At 36.5% G+C, this 17,895-nt stretch overlaps 1 protein-coding gene across 8 annotated transcripts in view; it reads right to left on the bottom strand.

The window, feature by feature from the left end:
• Positions 1-17,895, bottom strand: part of RAD51B (RAD51 paralog B) — an 889,743-nt gene that overhangs the window by 474,351 nt on the left and 397,497 nt on the right. The window lies entirely within an intron of this gene.

Genomic DNA, 17,895 nt, shown 5'->3' with positions numbered 1-17,895 from the left:
AGATATCTTATGAATCTTACAACTGGAGGCGGTTTTATGGACCTTAAACCTAAAGCAAGAGCACTGAAGAAAGAAAGAAATAAATGGGAGCTCCTCAAAATTAAACACTTTTGTGCATCAAAGAACTTCATCAAGAAAGTAGAAAGACAGCCTACACAATGGGAGACAATATTTGGAAACGACATATCAGATAAAGGTCTAGTATCCAGAATTTATAAAGAGATTGTTCAACTCAACAACAAAAAGACAGCCAACACAATTACAAAATGGGAAAAAGACTTGAACAGACACCTACCAGAAAAAGAAATACGGATGGCCAAGAGGCACATGAAGAGAGGCTCAATGTCCCTGGCCATTAGAGAAATGCAAATCAAAACCACAATGAGATATCATCTCACACCCACCAGAATGGCCATTATCAACAAAACAGAAAATGACAAGTGCTGGAGAGGATGCGGAGAAAGAGGCACACTTATCCACTGTTGGTGGGAATGTCAAAGGGTGCAACCACTGTGGAAGGCAGTTTGGTGGTTCCTCAAAAAGCTGAATATAGAATTGCCATACGACCCAGCAATACCATTGCTAGGTATCTACTCAAAGGACTTAAGGGCAAAGACACAAACGGACATTTGCACACCAATGTTTATAGCAGCGTTATTTACAATTGCAAAGAGATGGAAACAGCCAAAATCTCCATCAACAGAAGAGTGGCTAAACAAACTGTGGTATATACATACGATGGAATATTATGCAGCTTTAAGACAAGATAAACTTATGAACCATGTAATAACATGGATGGACCTAGAGAATATTATGCTGAGTGAATCCAGCCAAAAACTAAAGGACAAATACTGTATGGTCCCACTGATGTGAACGGACATTCGAGAATAAACTTGAAATATGTCATTGGTAACAGAGTTCAGCAGGAGTTAGAAACAGGGTAAGACAATGGGTAATTGAAGCTGAAGGGATACAGACTGTGCAACAGGACTAGATACAAAAACTCAAAAATGGACAGCACAATAATACCTAATTGTAAAGTAATCATGTTAAAACACTGAATGAAGTTGCATCTGAGCTATAGGGTTTTTTTTGTTTGTGTTTGCTTGTTGGTTTGTTTGTTGTTGTTGTTTTTTACTATTATTACTACTTTTATTTCTTTTCTTTATATTAACATTTTATATCTTTTTCTGTTGTGTTGCTAGTTCTTCTAAACCGATGCAAAGGTACTAAGAAACAATGATCATGCATCTATGTGATGATGTTAAGAATTACTGAGTGCATATGTAGAACGGTATGATTTCTAAATGTTGTGTTAATTTCTTTTTTTTTCTTTCTGTTAATAAAAAAAATAAAAAATAAAAAAATAAAAAATAAATAAATAAATATATATATTCCTTCTAGCATCCAATGTTCTGGAGGAGCTAAAAGGAAAAATATGAGAGTATCATATCATAGTCCATGACATACACTGGTATCTTTCCTGTAACTACTTGTTGAAGAGTGCTTTGAAAATTATTGCTTTTTTTCTTTCTTTGATTTGTATATATGTTGTATTATATGATTTTAAAAGTTTTAAAAATTTCTTTAACTTATAACTGCACTTGAGGGGTAATATAAGTGAATATCTTTTTTAGGGAAATGTACATGGCAATTTTAAGTGTTTAAGGAACATGATGCATATAACCTACACTCAAGTGTTCAGAAAATGGATTGATAAATAGATCGGCAGAGAGACAGACAAATAAAATAGAATGATACAGTACAATTTAAAAGTTGGATCTGAGTATCTGGTGAGTTTAGGGGTGTACTGGAGTTTTCTGTATGGGGTTCATATTATTTACCATCTGTCATGTAAGTTTGAAAGCCTTTCAAAATAAAAAGTTCAAACAATTTTTAAAGTGAAAAAAAAAACCACACATGAGAAAACATAAGACAAACCCAAACACAGGCATGTTTCAAGCTTTTTTTGTGTGTGTGTGTGACAAGATTCTGAAATTCTGAATTCTTCTTACAACAATATAAGTGTGGGTTGGAGCTGCCAGGTATAGAGCAAGAGTTTCCAGAAAGAGTGGCAGAGAATAGCAACCCTTTGTATCTAAAAGCTCCACTCATCAGCGAAAGACAATGCTCTACTACAAAAGACAATGATTGTGTGGGATTATTGATTTTGTTTTGTTTTGCTTTCCATATTCAGGCCAACTAGATATTCTGTGCACAGTGGACCTATCGAGAATCTTCATATTTCTTTTCATATTTGACTAAGATTCTTCAGTCAGATTTCCTGATTCTCCCTTTGTTTTCTAAAATGACGAGAACCAAGTGCCTCTTTGCTCAGCTACCATCACTAAAAGCCGACACAAGATATATGCAGACAATCTTCAAGGGAATCACAAGCCAAAGGCAAAAGGACACCAAAACTAGTTCTCAACCAGTTACGGTTAGACGGACACCAATGGCCAAGAGCTCTCTGGAACTTGGGAGACCTAATAGTTTGGGATATTTCACCAGAGATGAGAAGGGGTAAAATTTCTATGCTTGTAAGAGAGTACATAGGATCTGGTTATCTATCTTAAGTCCTCTCAGTAGGTAAATATATTTAATGCGGAAAAATAAAATGAGATGAGCAGCCTGGCAAGAGAGTCTAAAACAAGTCAAATCTTCCACAGGATGTTTGTAGTCAAAAGACTGAGGAATGTAGGGGAAAAAAATCTTCCCAAAGAGGAAGGGACAGGGAAAAATTGAAGCCATCAGTTCTAACATTTGCCAAGGAAGCAGATTGAGAACACTGTTCAAATTGTCTATAAACCAGGTAAAAGTGACTGTTGGTTCTGACGAAATCCACACACCCTGACAATACTCGGCCTCCACTACAACCACTGTCTTCTTTTGAGGATTGCAGCTGCTTCTCAAAGCCCAGAAAACATGAGGCAGAATATAAGTGACAGCTGGAAGGATGGGGGTAGGGGAAAGAACTTGGCAGAAATAAAGTCACAAATATGAAGGGAGAGAGATAATTTTCCTTTATCGTTTGTGTGTGTGGCATGTGGGGTGGGGGAGAGGGAGGACTACAAAATCAGAGCTAGCCAAAACTCTTGGCCTTGACTGCCTGAAGGATTTGGCAGGTTCAGCCTTTCTCATGGCAGGCAAGCCAGGAAATGGTTTCAGCTGTCTGCTTCACTGTTCTGCTCATTGTAACCATTTGCAGGTTCGGCCCCTGGCCCGTTAGTATTTTCTTCTTCTTTGGGGATTAGCACATAAGTGTAGACATAATCCATTTTGATTAATCCATACCATGCTACGTATTATTTCCTCCCACAAACTCTATTTGTCAACTAGGGACTTCAGGAACTTGAAATCCTGACAAAGTACAAAACAAACTACAGAATGTGATGATCGGTAAGGGATCTTAGAGACCATTCAATCAAGTTTCCTTTTGCAGATGAGGAAACTAAAGCTAAGAGAGATGATTCGCTGAAATCACATTAATAGCTAATGAGTAGCAGAACCAGGACAAGTCCCCAGCGTTCCCATTCCATACAGTCAGTGCCGAGTGCACTGAAATCAGTGCTTCTTTAAGATTCCTTCCTAGACAACAAAATGATCTCCCATTAGTACCCCCTTTTTCAATGAGGACTTGGTAAGAACTCTGATGATTTCTTATTCTGCTTGCCAATCAAGAAATCACATGTGAAGTTGGTAAGTGATCATCCAAAATGTTTGGTTTTCAGAAAAAGAAACTCAGAGGTTTATGTAACTAAAACTTCACTTAGAGAAAATATCCAATCTAAAATAAAGCAGTATGCAAGTCATTTGAAACTAGCTACATAAAACTTAGATTTTTGACTTTCCCTTATCATTTATAGCTGGCACCATTATTAAACCATGAGAATAACACTGCTACCCAAATAAATTATGGCCTCCATTTATACTGCCATGTTGATTTACAAAATTTAGCAAGTTAATTTCAGATCTTGGAGACATCTTTTAAATTAAATTAAGTAAGTACTAAAACTACAGTTTTTCTAACTCAAGAAAAATTTAAAAACAGAAGAGAGTATTTTCCTTTGAAAGTTAATAAAAGTATAAGAAAAAATGAAATGGCACTTATGACAAAACTGAACCTGCATTACAAAAATTATTTCTCAATTTCTCCTTTTTGTCACTGGAAATAATTTCTCATATTGAGAAAAATCACATTTTCAGGAATGGAAAGGGCTTAAAAAATTCTGGCTCCAAAAAGGAATTCGTGAGTGCAGAGGTTCTAATATGCATGTAAGGCAATAATAACATGCATACATGCACGCATACAAAGTAATCTATTCACTTTCCTCAAATTGTGGTTTCTTCTATTAAAAAAAATGATCAATACTATAAAAATCATGTTATATGACATTACCAAAAAAAAAAACCCACTTTACTAACTAGTTAACTTGACTAACATATCTTTCCTTCTACACATTTCAATCTAACAGATATTCTTTAAGTGCTTACCCTCTACCAAACACTATTCAATCCTGAATAAGGGGATTAAAGACACTGTCTCTGACAGAAAGGTACTCAAAATTAGCTGGGGAAGACCAAAATATGAATGGAAAAACCCTGAGGGGTATGTCCAGTGATAAAGGATGCTTTGAAAGCACCTGGGAGGGGCCTGGGAAAGTTCAGAAAGGCTAACTGAAAAGAGTGATGCCAGAGAGGAAAGATAAACAAGAATTAGCCTGGTTAAAAAAAAAAAAAAAAAAAGATCCACTTCTATTATTTCTTGTTCTTACCTAACATACTTGTTTCATACGAGAATTTTATCGAGTCTGTAAAAGTTTTGAAGGGAAAATTGTATTATTGTTGTATCAAAATAAGAATATTTAACAAAGAATATTAGAACACATTAAAAATCAAAAGCCAAAGACTTAACACAAACCAAATAAAACTGTTAATGTAACAACCAAACATTAGAGATAATGTAACTTTTCATAGTTGTAATAGGAGCTTTGTCTATACATACATATACAAGACATTTTGCCAGGTGCCACAGTAGATGTAATAATGAATAAAAGCTGGTTTAATTTATCACCTCACTTTATCTGCATATTCCTTCCTAGGGAGAGAGAAAGGTCTAGACCAGCAGTTCTAATTTTATATTTTTGTTTTTGGGACCCTTTCATTTTTAATTTTTGGGACTGTCGTAAGTGCCAGTGAAAAGTTACATTTTATTTAAGAGGGTTATATCTTTACCATATGTGCTGGTTTGAAACTTTTATGTATCCCAGAAAAGGCATGTTCTTTCGATCCTGATCCAATATTGTAGGGTAAGACCTCTTGATTAGGTTTTCTCCATGGAGATGTAGTATACCTAATTGTGGGCATGGCCTTTTGACTAGATGAAGATGTGACTCCACCCATTCAAGGTGGGTCTTCATTACATTAATTTACTGGAGTTCCCCAAAGTGTCAACACAGAACCAACATAGATAAGATGTTTGGAGATGCAGACAACACCACCAGAAGGACCCACAGGATCTGTGCAAGCTGTTTGAAACCAGAAGCCAGAAGAGTATTCCAGCAGACATTGTATTATGCCTTCCCATGAGATGCTAAGAAGCCAGAATCCAGAGTTTTGCCTGGGAGAAGTTAAGCACTTACAGAGGAAGCCACTGGAATCAGAAGTACAAAAACTTCTGACATCAGCCATGTGTATAGAGAAATCCCAGAGTCCATTCGGCCTTTCTTCAGAGTTAAGTTATCTTTCTCTGGATGCCTTAGTTTGAACATTTTTAAGGCCTGAGAACTGTAAACTTATAACTTAATAAATCCCCTTTATAAAAGCCATCCCATTTCTAGTATACTGCATTCCAGCATCATTAGCAAACTGAAACACCATATTAAAATTTAAAACTGATGAATTTTTAAACATTTTCTTGTTAATTTGTTTAAAGGTAACAATAATAAATTCATTACATCTTAACATAAGTAATATGTTTTTAAACATTTACTTGTTAATTTGTTTAAAAATAGCAATAATAAACCCATTACCTCTTTTTTGTTGTTGTTCTTCCTCAAGCAAAAATATTTTTTAATTTGTACATTTAATCACCATCATTGTATACTCTAGGCATTTCTATATTATACTTTCACAGTCTGTATTGTCTATCTTTCCTTCCAGTTTCATACGTGCCCCCAGTCCTTCTCCCTTTACCATTCTCATATTCTGTTTCACTCAGAACCCATTACAACTTAATATAAATAATATATTTTAGGAAAATAATTTTAATAACTATAATTTCCTAAACAAAAATAATTCAGTAAGAAGACTGGCATTGTTTTACATTTACATAAGTGATGACAGTTAGATTCTGATATCTGGTTCTACATTCAACATCTCAAGATATATTTCACATGTTCTCTGGAAAACTCCACTGTACACTCTGAGAGAATGAGTGGGAAAAAAGCAAATAATATCTTAATATTATGATTAAAATAGTTTTACCTTGTAAACTCCTTGAAAGGATATCAGGGACCCCCAACAACTCCAGACCACATTTTAAGAACCACCAGTCTATAGCAATAAAAGTAACATTCAAAACTGGGTGAATTAGAGTACGGTTTCAAACCTACTTTACCTGAGGTTTTAATTTAAAGAAATTTTGCAATAATGAAGATCATTCCATAACTCACTAATTCTGAAAGTGGATTGCTTTGTTGTAATTGAGACAATCCAATTGGCGTGAGTTGGGTCCATACTCTATGGCATTGTGAAGGTTGTATCCTCCAAGGACTTGTTTGGACTAGGTGGGCCTCTGTACAATGATGAGAATGACCATATATCCATTTTGCCTGGGACAGTCCTGGTCTATTCCTGTTGTTCCAGAGTGGTTATTAACAGAGCCCTTCGCTCTCAAAAGTACCCTAGTTTGGATGATAAATGATCACCTTGGTAATGCCTTGTAAAAGAGTGCTAGCATTCTGCTTCTTCTCACTTTGTGAGCAGTCCTAAAAGAAGGCTGGCTGGGTTTGGTTTATATTCTACCAACCTTTCCTCCTAAAAGATGGCCAACCCTAGAAGAGAGTCCTCCTGATCTCCTGGTTTCTATGTCTTCTTTGGCCTTCTTAAATTACTGACAGCAATAGTTCTTGGCAGTTCCACATGACAGCATGTGGTGCTTTTCTTGCTACATACCTGGTTCGGGGTTTGAATTATAGGTTGTCACTCTGACCAATTTTTAAAAATTGGTAGGAATGTAACCTATAGATTGAGAGCTACAAATTGATCAGATGGTCTAATCACTAAACTAATAAAACATTAGGCAAAACCTAGCACATAGATTCACCCCATCACCTGAAACTGAGGTAAATCTGTACAAGAGACTTCTTTGAAACATACTAAACTACTAGGCCTAACCCTATGAGCATGTCAGGGGTTAATGAAGAGGAGTGGAAAAGAAGTGCTGTAAATTCTGATTAGCAAACCTTGAAAGTGACGTGAATTTGGCTTCGATGCCCAAGCAGCAGAGAAACCTCAGCAGTGATCCAACACTTTTAGAGAGTAGGGTAAAATTATAAGAACATTTTTATGAGTTGTGGTTGGCAAGCCCTAGCCTGTTAAAACTCTTTAAAAACCAATGCTTTGGTGGAGGTAACATTTACTGTTTACTGCAGCTCTGGTTGTTAGGGGTTATTGCTAAGGTCTCCATTTTCCATGACATCAGCAGCATTCCAAGGGAAGTGTGTGTCAGTGACTTTCAGTAATGATTCCTTTTTCCAAATGTTCAAAGCTTCTGCCAAGCTGCCCTACACCTGCACACCAGCTGAGTTGGAGGAAAAGGAAAAGCAAGATGGATTAAGTGGGATTTTTGTCTGGGTTCCTTAATGAGACTAAAGGCTTTTCTTACTTCAGTGTTTGGTTTTGTGTAATAAATCGATGTCAACTCCTTGGGGAGTGACATGACTCATCCTTAAATTTTTATTAACCAATCCAATGATCTGTCATAACTTCTCACTGTCATATTCTAGAATAGTCTTTTGAGAGTCTTCTTCTGCAGGAAAGATTTAGGGCTTAGTGAAATGAACAGCATGACATGCCAACACTCTAAGAGGGTTTCTAAAGTCAGCATCTGCTGCTCCCCAAATTAGTAAGAAACAGAAGCAGAGACATTATTGTGTGTTCACTTTAAGAATCACGTGGCTTTCAATGTTTCAAACCAGGCAGTTTACTCTTAAGGCAGTAGTAGATCATATTCCTGAGACTGTCCTCGCCAAAATGGGGATCTGGTTTACCTAATCAGTGGGTTCACAAGAAGTTGTGACTGGTATCAGGACCCGTAATCATTTTGCATTTATGTAACACCTTTATTCCAAAAGCCTCAAAGCATTTTATCAACATTAACTCATCAGTATTCAGAGTAACCCAGAAAGGTGCACTTCAGAAAGGTGGTAAATATTAGTTCAAGGTGGGAGAAATTGGGTGATGGAATTGAGGAGAATTAAGAACTCTAACAAAAAACAAGGCAGTGTCAAAGCTTTCAGAGCCCCACACCCCCACACCATTACCAGTGAGATAACTCACTTCTTTCAGGGCTTGCTCCAATTCTGCCTAGGTTAAATTCACCTGCTTTTGGGTCCCAAACAAAAGATTGTGAAAAACAAGCATTGTTAATGAGGCAAAGAAAAATTTAATGTAAAGACAGAGAGGATTGCCCTCTTAAGGGTTTCGATAAGAATTATTTAGTATCCAACATCTGTTTCTATAAATGGCACAGCAAAGGATTCGATCTTTCTGTATCTCAGTTTCCTCATCTATAAAAGCTAAAACCCTTTCCCATTTAGGATATCTCCAAGAGATGTTTTGAAATCTAGAGATCTTTGACAGATTCTCTCTGAAAGCGCTAAACAGTACCCTCTTTTACAGTATATTATTCATATCTAGAGGAAATTCCTTTAATTAGTGGTACATTTCTTTTTATGAAATAGGGACGAATTCATTGCCTTTAAGTGATTTTTTAAATAAAAATCTTTTATAATTAAAAAATATATAATCATCTTCATCTTGCAGAAATAACATAAAATTGAAAACAACAACAACAAACCTCTGTGGTATATACCAGCCCCAGAAAAAATACTGATAAAAATGCTCCATTTCCCAATTTCTCTTTGACTTCATCAAAAAGGATTCCAACATGAAAAATAATTAAAGGACTCATTCTTATGCAATCATAGATTGTCTACGGGGACTGGAAAACATGGCTTTTGGGTTTCCTGAAATAACCTGTAATAATCTATCCAGTGTACGCTGGCACTGAGTTCCCGAATTCAATTTCCTTGACTAATTTTTAAAGGGAAGGGTTTACAATTATAACTTGTTAGCAAGAGCTAACAAGCTGTTACTGATTATTAGATAACAAGCCTTTCAATAGACTTTCTGGTACCCAGAATTAAAATTCTCCCTGAAACCAAAATCCACAACCATTTTTATAAATAAGTAAATACGTAAACAGGAAGCAAAAAAATAAAGAGATATGTTTTTATCCAAAATGCTTAAATCCCACCCCCCAAACAAACTAGGAAGAAAAGTTTCTTTTATTCTTTAAGCTAAAAGGTTTAATGAGCTACTAATCCCCTCGGTAACATTCCTTTGGTAATTACCCTATTCTAAATCACATTAATTTTGCTAGGAGCCTTTACTGTTGAATTATGTTGTTTTATTATGTTAAATTACACATAAGAACAATGTAAGAAAATGGCAAAATATGCTTCTGATTTTGTTATGCTACCAACCTATACTTATTCAGAATTTTAAACTGCCAAGTATATTTTATCTAATGGAGACTTCATCTTTCATTACCCACCCTTCCTTCACCACATGCAGTGGCAATATCATTAGGAGTGGAAAACTCTGTGGGAATAAAAACCTGAACCCTGGAAAAAAATACTAAAGGGGAATCTGCCTGCAGCTCTGCAGATTTTCAAGCCTGTCCTAGACTCTTGGATCTGGAAGCTAGGTTTTGTTCCCAGAATACTACTGAGCAAGGAAGGCAGCCTCAAATCACACCTTGAGGGACAGGAACAGAACATATAGTCTATCTTCATTCTGACGAGGTTTGAGGGCTTGTGCTACATTAGATTTATTCTCATTGGTCCTTGGTGATGTCATAGCCGTGTCTCCAGGGCACAGGAAATGTACCATGACTAACGGATTGCCTCCTTTGTGAATACGCATTCCACCTCAGAAGATCAGCAACAGGCAGTTTCAGGGCAACTAAGGCCCGGTTAGAGAACGCCAGCCACAGAGCCTTTAGTAGTTCTGCAATAGACCGCCCCTGTTCATCTCCTCAGCAACTGCCTGTACGTCTATATCTGCAGCCTACACTACTGTGGGGTAGTAACACTAAAACTGTTTTTGTTTGTTTGTTTGTTTTATAATTACTCTCTTTAAAGAGAGAAAAGCAATCAATGTAATAGGACACACTTCTTTCCGATTTCTAATTTATTAAGGCAGCAGTTAGCAACTTTTTCTGTAAAGCATCAGATATTAAATATTTTAGACTTTGTGACCACATGATACCTGTCGAAGCTACTCATTTTTTGCCCTTGTAGCACAAAAGCAGCCATAGGCAATATATAAGTGAATAAACATGATTGTGTTGCAATAAAACTTGATTTACAAAGACAGGCAGCAGCCTGGATTTGGCATGGACCAAAGTTTGCCAATCCCTTATTAAAAGTGATCCATCCCTTCCCCTGCCACTACCTAGGCCAAAGTACTCTAAAATAAGGTGAAGTTACAGGAAACGGTGTGAAGGACTTTCCACAATAGAACCTAAAGATAATTTACAGAGAGGCAGTCTGGACCAGGGTTTCAGAATGCAGCCTCTCTAGTCAAAAACAGCTTGGTGAAATTCTGACTATACCACCTCTGCATTTAAGGCCCTGGACAAGGTACCCTCTGAGTCCTGGTTTCATCATCTGCAAAAATGAGGATCCAAATAGTTCCCACCCAGTTATGTTAATATGAAGCTTCAATGAGATAATATATGAACAAAGCTTAGCATGGTGCCTAGGACACTGTAGTACTCAAGAATTATCTGCTATTATTGTTAGATTTTTTTTAAAAAGTGATCATAATTACTAGTTTTGATTGCAGTAGCCTAAAGTAAAAAGGCACAGATTGTCACAAATGCTAGTTCATTTAATAGAATTGGAACTTCTATTTAATATTATATTTATATTATAATATTTAATATTATATTTATATTATAATATTTGATGTTTAATAATACAATAATTACTATTATAATAGAATTGGAACATCTTTCCAATCTATTCATATCTATTAATAGCAAAGAACTCCACAATACAAATTCACCATAATTGAACTAAATTTCTATTGTTGGACATTAAAGTTGTTTCCTGTCTTTTGCCAATATAAACACCAATATGAGGACCATCCTTAAAGATGTATCTTTGTACACTTGTACAATTTTTATTCCTTAAGGTAAAAAGGTATGCGTTTTTTAAACAATTCAAAATTATTCTGCCAATTGGCTCTCCAGAAAGGCTATGCCAATTTATATTTCTTTCAGCACTATAAGAGAAGATTTGTCTCCTAATATACTTGACAACACTACAACACTTTATTTCAACATTGGAAAAACTAAGATCCAGAGTGGTCAAATGACTTGCCCAGTTTTAATGAAAAAATGCTTAATGTTTTCTTTGGCCTACAAATTTGTGAAACGTATTATAATTATTTTGATTAATTTCAGATCTTTTGAGAAGCCATATATTGGTAATTATTAATAATAATGCCATTTTATGATTGAGAAAGCCGGAACCCAGAAGTTTACTGAAGATAGCCAATGCTTGTCAGGGAAGGCAAAGGATATAAAGGAACATGGTCAAACTAGAAATGAACTGTGCTGGTTTGAATCTGTTACACACCCCAGAAAAGCCTATGTTCTTTTAATTCGTCCCTGTGGGTAGACCTATTGTGGGTGCACCATTTGCTTAGGTTGTTTCCATGGAGATGTGACCCAACCCATTCAAGGTGGGTCTCAATCCCCCTGCCTCAGTCCTTTATGAAAGGATAAAAGGCAGAGACATTTTGGAGAGAGCTCAGAGACAGAAACATCCCAGGAGAAACAAGCAAGAACCTAGAGAAGTCCAGAAACATTTTGGAGAGAAGAACCCTCAGATATCGCCATGTGCCTTCCCTGTGACAGAGGAATCCAAGATGCCAGAAGCCTTTCCTGAAGAAGGTATCTTCCTCTTGAAGTCTTAATTTGGACATTTTCATGGCCTTAGGACTGTTATTTTGTAACCTAATAAATTTCCATTGAAAAAGCCGACCTATTTCTAGTACACTGCATTCTGGCAGCTTTAGCAAACCAAAACATAAACTTCATCCTATTGTTGGGCTATGGTGGGTGAAGCATATTTAATTTTCAAATAACAGAGAAATAAATTGCCTTCTAGAGAACTGACATACTGTTTTTTTCTCTTAGCAAAAACCAAATCCAAATGAAGCCCTGTTTTTTTTTTTTTTATTGCTGTGACACTAAATAAACCTATAACCAAACGTCCTCTTCCCAGAGGAAACATTTAAATCCCTTGAGCAATTTTTTTTTTGGCATGAGTAGGCTCCAGGAATTGAACCCAGGTCTCCAGCTCAGCAGGTGAGAATTCTTGCCACTGAGCCACCATTGCACCGCCCACCTTGAGCATTTTTGACAAGCTCGTCACAGATGTAGGTTTTTGTTAAGGTTTAGTTAATTCACTCTTTCTCATTAGCTTGCTTTATTCTTTTCTTAGTATTACCACTATTTGAAATTTTAATACTTATTTGTACCAAATAAGTTCCATGACGTTAGGGACTATGTCTTGCTTATATGTCTTTCCAGTGGCTAGAACAGTACTGGAACTGGTCCATAGCAAGTGATTTACAGATATTTACTGGATGGATGTGTACTTCCACATACCACCTATGTACTTTCCTAGATGCACGACCTTCAGAGCAGGCAGGCAAGTTTTGGAATGCATTAGACAGTAACAAGAGTTATTGTTCCCTAAGCACAACATTGCAAAACAAACCAGCTTCTTAACAGAGAACAGCTTGTCTCTCATCAACAGGGTCCCTAGCCCCAACCAAACCTACACTATTGCAAGATACCCCAATCAAACCTCCACGATTAGTTCACTCATGCCACATGCTGGCATAGCATGATCTCCTATCTTATCCCTACACCGAGGATGCTTTTTCTATCAGCTCTTGTAAAGCGTGTGAGCTGGTTTTGTTTATTTGGCTTGTTTGATTATTTGTTTTTTGTTTTTTTTTTGTCTCCAAAAGTGCTAACTCAGATGGGTCAGTAATTAGAATAAAGTTCTAAAGACAAATGCACCACATATTCATTGTTCTATTTGAAGATGTAATGAACATGGTAGTTGACTGCCCAATTTCCATTCTGTCCCAAATGATTGGTCTATTCCTATGTGATCCAATATGACAGACACTAGTCACATATGGTTATGTAAATTTAAAAATTAATTTAAAAATAATTCAGTTCCACAGACGCACTAGCCATATTTCAAGTGTTCATATAGCCATGCATGGCTAGTAACTACTGTATTGGGCACTGACATAGAACATTTCCATCATGCAGAAAATTCAACTGGACAGCATGAAGTCAAACCAAAGATAGTAACCCCACTGTCCTGGACTGTCACTTATTATAAAGTGAATATGTGATTAAATCCTGGTCAATAAAATAGATGGGAAGTCTGCTAAGAGGCATATGGGAAACTTTCCTTACTCCTTAAATTGTTGCACAAGAGATGTTCTTTCTTCTTCCTTTGGATAGTGTCAGTTTAGGATGTGAAGGAAATGCTGCAGCCATCTTGTGAATATGAAGGAAACAAGCCTAAGGGTTAAGCCTACCCAGTAAAGATGGCAGAGGAGATGATGAAAAGAAAACAAGTTCTTGATGAAATTCTTAGCTTCTGAATTGTTACCCAACTCTGTATCTATGTTATGCAACATGACAGGAGGACAAATTTCTTTATTGTCTAAATTATTTGGAGTTGGGATTTTTGTAATTTACAGCCCGGTACACCCTAAAAATAAGGCTTTATTCATATTTTATGTCACTCCCTAATAAAACAGTTCTAAATCAGGCAGTCTACTGCTAAAAATCTTCAAGGCCTTCACCTCAATGTACGTCCCAGCTATCTAGTTACAACAAAGCTTCCACTCAAATATCAGCTAGAAAGAATTGCCTCTCCCAGATCTGAGCACCTTAGTTTCTCTCTCCCTCTGCTACTAATTTCTGTTTTCCACCACACTTTATCTGAGAAATCTAAGTTTAAAATGAAAAAATAGTTTCCAAGTAAGATTCCAATAGTCAAAGCTTTACTTTTGATGAAGTCACTAAGAATTTAAGGATAGCACAAGAAATTTAAAGGTTCTCAGAACTGGAAATTTCCTCAAAGATCACCTAGCTCAAGTTCTTCATTTTGCAGATGAGGGAACTGAGACCTATAGAGATAAAAAGACTATGGTAGAAAGAAACGATGATCATGCATCTATGTGATGATGTTAAGAATTACTGATTGCATATGTAGAATGGTATGATTTCTAAATGTTGGGTTAATTTCTTTTTTTCCGTTAATTAATAAAAAAAAAAAAAGTACTTAACAGTTTCTTTGAGTGGTTGGGTGATGCATGCATCAAAACGTGGCCTACATTGTCCAAAGTCTAAATGCTAGAACTTCCCTGGTATAATGTAAATGAGGAAATCCAAAGACTTCAAGAGATTAGAATATTATATTTGATTTATCATATGAGATCTGCTTGCCTGCCTCAGGAATGTCCAGAGGACACAAGTTTCAAAAGGACTCTGAAGCTATTGACCCTGAAGAGCTCCATTGTTGCTTTTCTCTGTAGGGTCAGATGTTACTGCTGTCACTGAACTTGGATGCTTAAACACAATGGGGCTGATCAGAACCTGGGTTGGCAGAAGCCAACCAGGTGGGTGTGGCTACCATAATGGAAAGCAGACTCAAAGCAGTAATCAAAATGGTCTGACTTGCATAGACCTATAGTATTATCTGGTAGATCATGGGGTACCTAGAAGTAAAACAGATTGGCAATCTACTAAATCCTTACTTGATCTGTATCATCAGAGAAGTTCTAGGTCAAGTGAACAAAAGTTTAATCATTTACAAAAACGGGGAGTCATAGTCCCTTAATCAATTACCAGATTTGTGATAGCTTGCAGACCCAGAGTCACTTGAGTGAAGGGAAGAACAGATCCCCTTGATGAAGGACCCTGCTACACTGTAAAGAATTAATACTGTTGATCTTCCTCCTAGCCTTCCCCAAAGAGTAACTGTATATTGGGGTAAAAGGAAATGATCAGGTATTTTCAGGATGATTAGACACTAGCTCAGAAGTGACATTGATTCCAGAAAACCAAAAATGTCAGTGTGATCCACCAGTCAGAGTAGGGGCTTATGGATTATCAATGGCAATTTTGCTCAGGTCCATCTCACAGTAGGTCCACTGGATCCCTAGACCCATTCTGTGGTTATTTCTCTATTTCCAGAATGCATAATTGGAACAGACATACTCAGTATGGTGTACTTTAGTTAAGATCTGGCCTGCCTCATTCAAGGTGCATCTTAATTCTCTTACTGGAGCCCTTAATAAATGTGATGAATACAGAGCAAGAGAAAGCCATGGAAACAAGAAAGTGAAAGTGACTAAACCTGGAAGAGGATGGAGAGACCCATAGATGCTTCTATGTGTCTTGCCATGTGGCAGAGGAGCTGAGGACCACCAGCAGCTGGTCTACAGGAAGAAAGTATTTATGATGCCTTGATATGGACATTTTTCTCAGCTTCAAAACTCTGAGCTTGTAAGTTAATAAATTCCCATTATCAAAGCCAAAAAAAAAAAAAAAAAAGACTATGGTAGAAAGAAAAATGTCCACCACCCCACAAGATGTCCACATTCTAATCCCTGGAACTATGAAAATGCTACCGTACATGAAAAAAAAAAGGAACTTTGCAGATGTGATTAAATTAGGATATTGAGATGGGTAGATTATCCTACATTCTCCAGTGGGCCCCATGTAATCATGACAGTCCTTATCAGAGGGAAGCAAGAGGGTCAAAGACAGAAAAAACAGAAATGATGGCTGAACCAGAAGTTTAAGTAATAAGCTCTGAAGATAAAGGAAGGGATTTCAAGTCCAGGAATGCAAGTAATCTCTAGAAGCTTGATAGACCAAGTAAACGGGTTCTTTCCTGAAGCTTTCAGAAAGAACTCAGCTCTGCCAACACCTTGACTTTAAACTGCGAACCTCCAGAACTGGAAGAGAATAAGTTTAAATTGTGCTGTATGCGACTAAGTTTGTGATCATTTGTTACTGTAGCAACAGGAAACTAATATAGTGGCTTTCCCCAAAGATACCTAGCTTGTACTAGCAATACCAGAACTCAAATCTTCTGACTCTAAATTCACTTTTCCTTGTACCAAGAACTTCTATATATTACTTCCTTTTCTATATTGCTTTCTCAAAGACAGGAAAGTGTCAGTTCAATGCCTTTATTATGTGATATGGAAAAATACCTGATTAATGACAATATGGTTCCCTTGTGCAGTGGTTAAGAGCACAGCCTCTAGAGTCAGATAACTTGGCTTAGAATTTTGGCTCTGCCATTTATTAACTTTATGACTTAAAGCATGTCACCTAACCTCTCTGTTCCTCAGTTTCATCATACATAAAATGGCTCTAATAATATCTATCTTATGGGTTCATTACGAGGATTTATTACTTAATATTTGGTAAGTACACAGACATGCTCATCACAGAGTAAGTAATATGTATTTGTTACAATAAACTTTTAAAAATACGGCTGCTCTATCTGCAAATTGCCATATGTGAACCTGCTCACAACAAAACAAAATCTTAAAGGCTACTGGATAACAAAGAATTTAATTCAAAATGAAAACTTCAACTCAGAATGTCATTACTTAACTAATTTTTATTTTTAATTAGCACAGTTCAGATCCTATATCAGGATTTTTCTATGTTTGGGCAAGATACTTAAGCCAGACTACAGACAGGTTAGCCAGCTGACAGAGAGTAAAAGTGTCTAGTTTATACCTAGAACAAATATGAACTCACAGTATTTATAAATGATTCAAGAACAGGATTTTAAAGCATGGGCTATGCAAAAGGCATTTGGTTAAATGGATCATTAAAATGGTCAGGCTTCTTATTATAGAATAAGGTGAATGGTGGGATTTAGGATCTCATATTTAGAATTCTTGACAACCTTTGAGGTAACTTAAGCTGCACCAAAAATTTCTCCAGTTGGTAAGGAAGTAACTAAATACGAGGATTTTCGTCCTCATAACAGTTTCTCATGTGCATGCTTGAAGGTATTATTTGCTTGGTTTGTTTTCTGTGTTAATGGAATGCAGCCCTTCCCAAAGTTTTAAAACCATTCACTGAGATTCATACACACTGCATTTTGGACAAGTAAGGAAAAAATTTTACCAGGAGATAGGAAATAAAAATATTTAACTATATCAATGAAACACTGACAGGCAACGCAAGCCTTTCATAATAAAAAATGAGAACTAAACTGTAAGCTCCATGAAGGCAGCACCTATGACTGTCCTGTTACCCATTTATAACCCTGAACTTGTAGATGTGCTGTATTTGTGGAATACTGGACTAAATGAACAGCTGGACTGCCAAAAGGAATATCAAAAGATAAATATATATGAACAAAGCGACATGCAATGAACATTGCTGCACTTTCTTATATGTTTCTCATATGTTTGGGACTATGTGGAGAGGAAAATATTAGTAATGTGAGATAACTTTATTACAGA

Source organism: Tamandua tetradactyla, chromosome 12 (genome assembly GCF_023851605.1).
Source record: "Tamandua tetradactyla isolate mTamTet1 chromosome 12, mTamTet1.pri, whole genome shotgun sequence".
In the NCBI taxonomy this organism is placed as follows: domain Eukaryota; kingdom Metazoa; phylum Chordata; class Mammalia; order Pilosa; family Myrmecophagidae; genus Tamandua; species Tamandua tetradactyla.
Note: the sequence above shows the minus strand (reverse complement) of the source record. Positions and strands in the feature narration are given on the sequence as shown.